The sequence below is a fragment of the Festucalex cinctus genome, chromosome 1 (assembly GCF_051991245.1).
Source record: "Festucalex cinctus isolate MCC-2025b chromosome 1, RoL_Fcin_1.0, whole genome shotgun sequence".
Taxonomy (NCBI): Eukaryota; Metazoa; Chordata; class Actinopteri; order Syngnathiformes; family Syngnathidae; genus Festucalex; species Festucalex cinctus.
In genome coordinates this window covers 22153871-22163089 of record NC_135411.1, presented here as the reverse complement: position 1 = coordinate 22163089, position 9219 = coordinate 22153871, and the positions used below count along the sequence as shown (strand labels likewise).

The window sequence follows — 9219 nt, the reverse complement described above, 5'->3', positions numbered from 1 at the left end:
AAAAGGATGTGAGTCAAGTTGTGGCGACGGTCGCAGGATGCTCCCGGCACACTGCGGCCTTTGTGCTCACCTCCAAGTTGGGACCACAGTGCACTGAGTGCGGCAGTCCACTGAGATCACTGCCATAAAAATAGGGATTTGTGTTTTGTTTTTTTTCTGTCTTATGAGTCATCATATACTGTACAGGTGACCATATCACTATTTTTGTGCTACATTGTTTGTTGCTATGATGAACTGAGTGGTCTTTCCACGTGTACAACTCTTCTGCCACTCCAAGCTTGTAGTGGCCATTCCAACCAGACTCACCATTTTGACAAATTGGCACACTATCATTTTAGGGGAACTCTTGTCACTTTCTAATTTTGTACCTTAGTCTGAAACTATTTAAAACAAGAAATGTTCATGCTAGCATGCTAACAGTGGTACAGTGTTTCTCAAACTTTTTTGAGCCACGGCACACTTTTTTTTTTTCATTGACAAAATCTTGAGGTACACCACCCATAGACCCTTCCAGCTGACGTCACTTACCCAGAATGCTTAGCGACCGCTTACCCTCTTGGTGGTCACACAATCCGTAGAAAGACACGAAGGGAGCAGCGTTTTCGGTGAACGATTCGTCTAAACATGACAAATGTACCAAAAAAATGTCCATAGTTATCATAGTTACTGCGACACACTTGGAACCAGCCGTAGCCGATATCGGCAAAAGCGGGAGTTGGTTGGAGGGAAAGATCCGTATCTACTTTCACTATTGGCCTGGTGCCACAACGTTCCCCCAAATAACTTATCACAAATCTTTGAAATTATCTCATAGTGAAGAAGAGCGCCTACACATGCGAGGACTTTGAGGCCATCAAGAGCCTGGATTCTTATAACTATTTTGTGTCTTGATGGGTGAAGGATGTCTGCTGCGTTCAACACGACAATGTTTTTCTCATAGCAGCAAAGGTATGTTCTATTTATTTTTTGGTTGACACGGGTTACTGGTGTAAAACTTTATTCATGAAATAGTTTGTGTCCGGATGAACTTGTCTTGCTGTATGTCCGCAGCCCCTCCCGGAGGGTAAACATCCCATCACAAATGAATGTAGAGAGCTTGATTTTCGGCTAGCGTTTTCATTAAAAGGTGGGAAATATGTCAAGTGTCATTAAAAAACGTCCTGAGTAGGACACTACATTACTGTGAATCATTGAAACCAGTCATTTGGCTTAAAAAAAAAAAAAAAAAAAAAAAGTTCTGTCGTAGTTTCACTCGAGCCACCGTGCTAGTCTTTTACTCCTCACTGTCTTTCGTGGGGTTTAGAATCGCTGCCGGCAGCTGAAAGAATGCTCTCATCTCTCTTTGAGCCATGATTAGACCATCCATGGGCCGCGCACACGTTCACCATAGTGTTAGTCGCTGATTTAGCAACTGTTTGCCCTATTTTCTAGCTCACACTGATTGTTTTCTTATTCATTCGCATTGATGTGCTGACCCCCACCGCTAGGGGCGCACAGGGTCTATAGGGAACACAAAAAAAAAAAAACCTAACTAAACTAAAATGGCTGTAGCGTTTCATTTTTTAACACATCTATTGTATATCATTGAGCAACAAGTTCACATAACTTGTAAAAGCGCAAATATCTTAAAATCAAAAGTGTACAGGTGCATTATGAATTGAACTGCAGACTTTCAGCTTTTACATCCAAATCAGGCGAGCCATGTTAAACTAATACCATTGACCGTGTTTACCAAAACAATGACGTTGCCATTTTTGCACGTCTCTCATGGGAATGTGTACATAATGTGTATCTCATCCTGTCAACTTAATGAGATAGCTTAATGGGTGCGATGAAATAAATATTCGTTTGTAGTGCACCTGCGTTGTGTCGCCTGAGGCGCTCCAGAGAGAGCACACGACGACAGTTGTGAAACGGATGATTTGCAGTCTTGCATGCGTATCGTCGCATCTGGAACGGCTGGTATGAGGCCACTAATAGTGGCGGACAGCTTTGACGGCGTATCTCGTCTGCTCCATCGCCGCCGTCTGGTGATAAGAACTTGGCTCCGCTGGCATCTAACGTTTTAATGGGGGCTCTTTGTGATCTTCTGTGAATTAATCTGCTCCAGGGTGAAACTGCGGCCTCCGTCAAACTTTTAATTGTACAGGTAGCGAAAAACTTTATTAAAATGTGTATAAGTATGATTCTATAATGTGGCCCTTCCTCAGTACTTTGAATATTTGTTGCATTTATACTTGTTGCTTGTCCTTACTCCTGTCAAATGTCAATATTCTCTTTATGGCAGATTTTTAAAATTATCTAAAAGAAAAAACGGGAAAAATATTTTTGTTAATTACCTTTTTGTATTGAGCAGTCTAGACGGATAAACACTTTAATGATGTCGCACTTCTGGTCCTATGATTTCCTCATGTGACTTACACCCTGTTATGATTACATCACAACAAAACACGTCAAACTTAAGTAAAGAAAGACAAAACATTTTCTCACAGGCTTACACTAAAAATATGTTTTGCGGTTGTTGAAATTACTTGAGAATGATTCATAGTTTCTAGCCGAAGCACCTGTCAACTTTGAGAGCTTAATTGTTTGGTTGCCCTGGCGATGACACACAAACGATTTTATGGCAGATAGCGCTTGTGGAAAAAAAAAATAACGAGCATTGCTCAATACATGATGAGGTAACAGCTAACCACTGTTGGACAGGTGTGGCGTGATAACAAAAGGAACCCCGTGTTATTTATTTTTTTTTGCGTTGCTTGGCAACAGAGGGAAACCCTTAACGCCGACTGCTGACGTCAAAGTCGAGCCCATCGTCAACTCATCGAGGGTATGCGGGCTGCCCCCATGATGGCGGCGGCATAGCGGCTGATGAGTCACCTGGAGACACTTGACAGGTGAAGGATTGTCACCGACTTCCTTCCCAGGGTGAGAAGTGGTTGCGGGGCTGCACGCTGTGTGTGTGGTCCATGGTCCGCACAGGGGGAACTTTCCAGCAGACTTTACAACAATATTGCTTTAAAGCACACACGCAGCTGACTGTTCAATTTAGCTGGCCTTGACGCACACACACGTGAAAGCTCGGTGCTAACTGTTGGTATGCTAACATACAGCAAAATTGCAAGCTAAGCATTCAGACAGATTGATAAGGATTTTACATCTTGTTCTGTAGTCGTGTACTATTTCAGATTACATTGGATAAAATGCTAAGATGCGATAACAATTGGTAGGCTATGGCACATATAGCAAGATAGCAAGCAGAGTACATAAAGCATAATCAATTACTGTGTCAATTATTTTTTGGAATTCAATGAAAAAGATTGGAAAACATTTTTTTTTTTTTTCAATCACTTAATTCAGACACAGTCCATTATTTCAAATTTGAATGCGCAAAAAACATGAAACATGAATTGATTCACTTACTTGATTAGTCAATAACATGCCACAAAATGGCAAAAGTTTAATCATTCTTTTACAAAGTAACAACAGATTTGACTGATTTATTTGACTAATAGATCATCAGTCTGCTTTCATGAAAAACATTTCATGACTGTTGAGAGGTTAAAATACTGAGGATTTGAACAATTTACGATATGGCTTTAAACAATTAATCGAGCGTCAAAAGAGTCGTCAATTAATCGTTGTACCTCTAATAGCACCATACTTGAGTACAAGAAAATGCTCATTGATCAGGATTTTACGTAATGCCAACTAGTTCGGTTCCATTTCTGATCAGAAATGCTAACATGCTAACAGTTATGCTAACATATAACAAGATACCTACATAAGAAAACAAAAGCACATGTTCAGGCAATGATTTTACACAATGCCCTGTCAGGTATTATATTTCTAATCAAGACATTATCTACTGCTAAAATTTGGTATGCTAACATATAAGCAACATTATTCAAATACAGACATCACTCGGGCCGATTGATACGGATTTTAACTCATGCCCTGTAGTCAGGTACTATTTCTGTGAAAATGCATATCTTTCCAAATATTCTAGTAAGACTGTATTTCAAATGAGAACTCATAAATAGCTAACATATAGAAAGAGTGCAAACCAAGAACAAAAAGAGCTTATGCAGATTTGTAGAATTTTACACCTAACCAAGTTGCCTTGTAGTGGGTTTCAAATTCTGATAAGAACAGATCAAATTTATACATGCTAACACTAATCCTATAAAACATTGCAAGTCAACAACCTGAGTACATATACGCAAGTCTTATTGATCAGGATTCTACATCCAGCCCTGTATTAGGCAGCAACATGACAAGATTTCTCAAAAATAGCAGTTTGTCAAAATGGTGACCCTGCTTGAAAAGGCCAATTCAACCTGACGACAACGCTTAGAAAATTTGGAAGAGGGGATGATGGTTTCTGGAGAAATAGAGTTTTTTTATGTTGGGAAAAATTGGCCTTTTTAGGAAAGTTTTTGTGTGACATTCATTATAGAAAATGTGATATTAAAGAAAAACCACGTGTTCCAATTAGAGTAAAAGTTTAACTTCATTATTTCTCAACATCTCCTCAAACCTTTTGTTTTGTCTGCTACTCGGTCAACCTCTTCTCTGATTGGCTGAAAAGTTTCAATGAAAACTATCCATCATAAACTTGTATGGGCTAACATTTTGAGTGATTCTTCAAGTCAATTTACAACAACCATTCAAACAGATTTACCGGTACATCACACAAATGTAACATTATTTGTGACAGGAGAAGTGTGGGCAGCAAAATAAGTTGTGCATTTTAGTATTTGGTTTTTTTTAAATTTAATTTTATGCTATGGAAAATTTTAGAGGTACTTGAAGAGCTCATTCGTTTTTTTATGATTATGTTTAGAAAATTCTACAAAGATGACGGCCGGCCACTTGTGACGTTGCTATTGCAATGACAAGTCATGCTAGCAGCTGCTATGCTTACATGGTCAGTGGCCTACATGTAGCAAGATAGCAACTCAGTAAAGAAAGCACTAGACAGCTTGATAAGATTGTTACATCTTGCCCTATGTGATTAAATGGCAACATTCTAATAATACAATAATAAGAGAAAGTTTGTGTGTCTCAGTAGGTTCTGTTGTTTTGGTTAGCAACAGAGTTGTGCTCAACACTGGACTATTAAACCGTGCGTCGAGGCGCAAAGGTCCAAAGCTCACGCATGGCTAAATATTAGCCAGCGTTGCTATATTTAACTGGTACTAAAAAGTTTTCCCGAGTTTTTCCTGCTTGAATTCCATCTCGGAAATTCAGGAGCACTCCTGAGTCTGCCGGCTCAGCAAAGTGGAGTTGGTGCGTGCGTCCTACTCGTTCCTGTCAGCGCACGCCGTGTGAATTACTACCGCTGCTGCTGCTGCGGTAGTTCCCCAACCTGACGGCTGTGGGACCTCCCAAGTAGTCTCTAAATAAATCCTATGGATTATTTTACCACTATTTTTATAAACAGCAAATTGTCCATTTTTTTAAGGTAGTCATTATTCACTGTTATTTTTGCATGCCTGTGGCTAAAATACTATCAAAAAACGACAAAAAAAAGACAAATTACATTTGCACACGGAGACCACACATGGTTTTCAGATTAAATCCAAAAACTACACATTACAATTATCCAATAAGTTACTTCCATTTTGAAATATTCTTATTATTTTAGGGATTTATAAATCTAAGTCAAATTACAACAGCTAGGCTAAAGCTAGCAGCAACATGAAAATATGTTAGGTCAAAAATTCAAACATACAGTACATTTAACAAAAAAAGGATATGATTATTCTATTATCAAAATGTATTTGTACTCATGCTCAACTTTTTGTCTGAAAAACTGACTAATAATTGACTATACCGATCTTACATCACATGTCAAAATGGTGGTGTTACTTGGTGAAATGACGCTCTCCACTCATTGAAAAGCATTGGACTTTGGATACTTGTCATTTGATTTGTGAGGATTATTACATTTGCAAAATGTGAAGAAATGTCGTTTGACTACTATAACAATCTACCTGGTTAGTATGATAGCCACAGGCAACCCCCCCCCCCCAAAAAAAAACAAACAAACAAACAATACCATATGCTGTTTACTTTCACAGTGTAAAGCAAGCATTGCATTATGTTGCATTGGTGAAATATCAGAAATGTGTGGATGTTCGGAATTGTACTAGCACAAAAATGTGAATAACGTAAAAATAAAATAAAAATTAAAATGTGTGTGTGTGTGTGGGGGGGGGGGGGGGGGGGCAACACAGGTGCAGAGTAGAACACCCAATAGCAAAATGTATATTATATGGTTTATGCTTAAACTTGAGTTGAGTTAATTAGTAAATAAATGATAATAATAATAAGAAGAAGGGCGGCATGGTAGTCGAGTGGTTAGCACGTCCGCTTCCCAGTTCTGAGGTCTCCGGTTTGAGTCCAGGCTCGGACCTTCCTGGGTGGAGTTTGCATGTTCTCCCCGTGCCCGCATGGGTCTTCTCCGGGTACTCCGGTCTCCTCCCACATTCCAAAGACATGCATGGCAGGTTAATTGGGCGCTCTGAATTGTCCCTAGGTGTGCGTGTGAGTGTGGATGGTTGTTTGTCTCTGTGTGCCCTGCGATTGGCTGGCAACCAGTCCAGGGTGTCCCCCGCCTACTGCCCAGAGCCAGCTGAGATAGGCGCCAGCAGCCCCCGCGACCCTTATGAGGAATAAGCGGTCAAGAAAATGGATGGATGGATAATAATAATAATAATAACAAGACTAACTATATTGCCTTTTTAGTGTTGCTGAAGGCAAACACAACTGCTAGCATGTCACGTCATGAAAATGATTTGAATTCAAGATACTGTACATCTGGATTAGAATACTGCAATATCAAAAGGTAGGTTTAACAACTTTTGCTTAAAAATAAAGCAAAATCGAACACAGTGGGTTCTTCACTTCAGCACAAATATTATTCTCGTCTGTCTGTTAAAAAACAAACAAAAAAAAAACACCCAACTAACCTAACTAGAATTAATTCACAGATTTTGTACATGTCGTATCCCATAACTATAATGCTCTAGTAGGTTCTTTAGCTTATCATACCACAAGCAAACCTGTGTGACTTAAAAAAAAAAAAAAAAAAAAAAAAAAAAAAAGAGAGTGAGAATGTACTAACTAAATGTGATTTGTGAAAATGTGCATTCCTGTTCATTTGTTTAAACTAAATAACTAACAGCTTTTCTTAGAGATTTTTTTTTCTTAACACCAATAGTAGCCCATCACTTTGAGACTATTATGAAATCTAAATTGTGTTGATTTATAGTTAACATGCTATCTTTAATTCATAAATGGTGATTTGTGGTTGGTGTAAGGACCGGATGCTAACTAGGCTCTCCTTTATCTAGCTAGCTTAGCTACCGCGCTTAGAGCTTAATATAAGACAGAGATCCTGGAAGTTCTCGTCTTGTTATCCCTGGAAAGCCTCTCTGGATTCTGTCACGCCATCCTAAAGACACAAAACAAACAAAACCCCCAAATAACACTAGCAGCTTGCTAGCTGCCTGTTTGTTTTGCCTGGTTAATAAATGCGTCATCCTCCAGTGCTCTTATCCAAACCAAAAGACAAAAGGGATGACTTTACAAATATGCCAACTTACTATCACCTTAGCGTGGTGCTGTGACATGCCCCGCCACGCTGAAAGATTGCGTGGAAGTGGCATCAATAAAAGTCGTCGGTTTGAAAAGCAAACATCTCCGCTTCAAACAAATACAGGTGAGTTGCCATGTTCCAAATGGACGAACGGTGGGAAAAAAAAAAGAAGACGCACAAAAGGTTCCACATAAATGTCACTGGAGGGCCCTGGGAATGGACGAGCCTTTTCTGGAGACACAATAGAGACTGAATAACACGGAACACCTGGCAGTCACATGAAACTTCAAAAGCTTTTATGACTTCCTTCAATTTCTTTGATAGAATTTAGGAAATGCTTTGCCCCCAATAGTCCAGATATTCAATAAACATCATAAATGTGACTTGAATCTGCACAAGGATACAATGAAATCCAGAGGTGGGTAGTAACGAGTTAGATTTACTCCATTACATGTACTTGAGTAACTTAAAAAAAAAAAAGTACTTCTAAGAGTAGTGTTAGCACACAATACTTTTTACTTTTACTTACACTCCGCTACATTTGGCCACACTAAAGTCGTTACTTTTTCTCCTTTTTTCATTATCTTTACCAGAGAGCCAACAGCGGTTCTGCCACATGACTGTGTTTCACCAATCAGACGTAGCAACAATAATCACATGACGACTCCTCCCCTTAACATTCTACCAATCAGACATAACAATGCAGTCACATGACCACAGGCAGCGGAAACGCTAGCGGCATTTGGAACATAGCAGCGGGAGAGGACGAAGCCGAACACCCATGGCCTCATATAATAAGTATGTTTACTCTACACGCCGTGCGGAATTAACAGCTTTATAATGCGGTGTCTTATGTCCGTCGAAACAAACGGACATTTTGGCATATACAAATTCCACATCGAACCTGAGTTAACATGTCGCAGTAAGTTTGACCTAAAATCCCTTTTTGTTGTATTTAGGCAGGTATTTGTCTTAAGTGTTGAAAAAGGACCTTTTCACATAGACTATTTTGCAAACACTAACTGTTGCCATAAACCAAACAGATCACGATACATGTTATATGGAGGCATGAATTGGCGGTAGCCACGAAGTGTCACAAATTATTAACTGTAAAGAAGTTTTGGGAACAGATAAACACTTGACTCCATGTCATGAAAGACACTGGTATCAAGCCATTCTTATTCAATGTAGCAATGATAGCATATGTAAACAAAGATTTAGGCTAAAAAGTACAAGTTTCTAATTGCTCTGCTGATGGGTATTTACAGAAATGTAGTGACCACAATATTTTCAGGTGTACACTCAGATTTCATCAGAAATCAGATAATCAGAAATCCTACTCTAATATAGCTAACTTAATTTAACTTTGCAAATTGAACTGAATGTGTGATTTCAATGGCTTACTCGCCTGTAAACTCATAGCCTGCTATTATTATTTTTTGTGTCAACAGAGGGTTCACCCCAACAGAATGAATGTTTTTGTCTGTCTGATTACATTGTTTTTAAAAAATAAATCAGACATCGTTCAAGCTGTTACTCAGTACTTGAGTATTCTTTTCAGCAAATACTTTTTTTTTTTTTTTTTTTACTTCTACTTGAGTACATTTTTTAAT

The 9219-nt window shown here is 38.9% G+C and overlaps 1 protein-coding gene across 2 annotated transcripts in view; it reads left to right on the top strand.

Annotated features, from left to right (window-relative positions):
- Positions 1–8332: 8332 nt before the first annotated feature.
- Positions 8333–9219, top strand: part of klf2b (Kruppel like factor 2b) — a 74137-nt gene continuing 73250 nt past the window's right edge. Inside the window, exon 1 of one of the 2 annotated variants that reach the window (XM_077523381.1) lies at positions 8333–8404. The gene's annotated coding sequence lies outside the window, so the exon portion shown is untranslated. Of the gene's footprint in view, positions 8529–9219 lie in introns of both variants that reach the window. The other variant, XM_077523391.1, reaches the window with a different exon arrangement.